Source organism: Sorex araneus, chromosome 6 (assembly GCF_027595985.1).
Source record: "Sorex araneus isolate mSorAra2 chromosome 6, mSorAra2.pri, whole genome shotgun sequence".
NCBI classification, from domain to species: Eukaryota; Metazoa; Chordata; class Mammalia; order Eulipotyphla; family Soricidae; genus Sorex; species Sorex araneus.
This window is the reverse complement of record NC_073307.1, coordinates 126,611,896-126,613,798: the sequence shown is the minus strand read 5'-3', so window position 1 is coordinate 126,613,798 and position 1,903 is coordinate 126,611,896. Positions and strand designations below refer to the sequence as shown.

The window sequence follows — 1,903 nt, the reverse complement described above, 5'->3', positions numbered from 1 at the left end:
CATAGTACTCAATAAATTTTTTACTGACTGAAAATATAATTGCAAGAAGAAAAATATAGAGCTTATTATCCCTGGGGTCTGTAATTCAAATCCCTCCTCCAACTAATAGAGGATCAGGTTGAAATGAAGAAAATAAATTTTGTGTTAATCTTAACAATTCAAGAACTCAAACTAAGTGATAAAAGTATCTCAAATGTAAGTTGTTTTCAATATTTTTTAAATTTTTAATCTGAATAAAATATTTTGATGTATATGTGTCATTATGACGTAGAATCTTGAGTTCCTAAAATGTTATTTTTAGAACAGATAGATCAGAATCACTTGGAGATCTTACTCTTAAAGTTTATATCTGAACTGTGTTCCCTAAACACTAAGGCTTATTAAACATGAGTTGAGGCAAATGTTTTCCTTGAAATGATCACTGATAATGCTGATGGAGTCTCATGACTTATTTATTTTATTGCTTCAAATTGCCAGCCTATTTATTGCCATAGTGCCAAGAAAAATATCTGCTACCATTTCTTGGAATTATTATGATACAAACTCACTTTTTTCCAAACACAAATTTACAAAATACTCTCTCACAAAACATAATTAGCCATAAAAATTGTTTTGAATGCAACTTCTTGAGATAATTTTTTTCCTCTGGAATCTAGCACAGTAGTTAGATAAAAAGTATCCTATTAAAATATTAGGGACTTTAGATGTAAATTACCACATTTAATAAAAAAAAGTACTATATTCTGAGCATGTTCTTAAGAGTATCTTTTGACTGATTTTTCTTATTAGAAATAGAAAATGACCCCCGCCGGAGCTGCCGCTGCCAGAGACATGTTCAAGGTAATTCAGAGGTCTGTGGGCCCAGCCAGCTTTAGTCTGCTCACCTTCAGAGTCTATGCGTCCTCAAAATAGGACCCACCCGCTAAAGCCTGTTTCAAGGTTAATAATGAACTTTCACTCTACAGCATTCCTGAGGGTCGTCTAAATATGTGGAAGAGACAAAGACCCAACTCCAAGAAAGCTTCTCACGTCTTCGACATCATTGTGAGCCATATGTAAGATGGTGTGAGGAAATGTATAGCCAGACTAAGCCCAAGATGAAAACACTCATTCAGTTGGGGTTTGAGAGCTATGACTTTCTCGAGAATTCACCACTTGGATTTTTTTCCAAGACTGGGTGTTATTGGATTCGCTGGCTTTGTTGGACTCCTTTTTACTAGAGGTTCAAAAATAAAGAAGTTGGTGTATCCACCTGCTTTCATGGGACTGACTGCTTCTGTTTATTATCCACAATAAGCCATCCTGTTTATCCAGGTCAACGGGGAGAAATTGATTGACTGGGGTTTACGTGGATATGTTCTCCTAGAAGATAAGTGGAAGGAGAACTTTTAAAAGTTTTAGGTAAACATTTGAAACTCCATACAGTAAACCAGTACTTCTACAGAAAATAGCAGAGATGTTAATATTGAATGTAGCAAATGGCATTCTTCAGGAAAAACTTTACTAGTCCTCTTTGTTATCTTGGATGATGTCATCTAAGGGGACTAATCTAAAATTCTTTTACCGATACATAATGTACAAGCCCTAGAACTCTATTTTCTTATGTTGCTATTTATGTACTAATTAAAAATCTAAGTTTTAAAAAAAGAAATAGAAAATAAAAAGATGCATTTCTTTAAACAAAATTTTATTTCTCAATTTTCATTATAGCTTTCAAAATTATCTCACAATGCATTTGTGATATTTATCAACATCTCTTACATCATATTTGATAATTGGAAAACTCAATCTCTATTGAATGAAGAAAATAAAGTAAAATAAATGCTTTTGGTTCAATACATAGCTTTTTGATGGATTTCTGTTTTAATAAATTTGGGTCTGTCATTAGTGAAATATTTGGTAA

General features: G+C 32.7%; 1 pseudogene; it reads left to right on the top strand.

The window, feature by feature from the left end:
• Positions 1 to 831: 831 nt before the first annotated feature.
• LOC101537192 (MICOS complex subunit MIC26-like) lies at positions 832 to 1,637 on the top strand (annotated as a pseudogene).
• Positions 1,638 to 1,903: the final 266 nt, after the last annotated feature.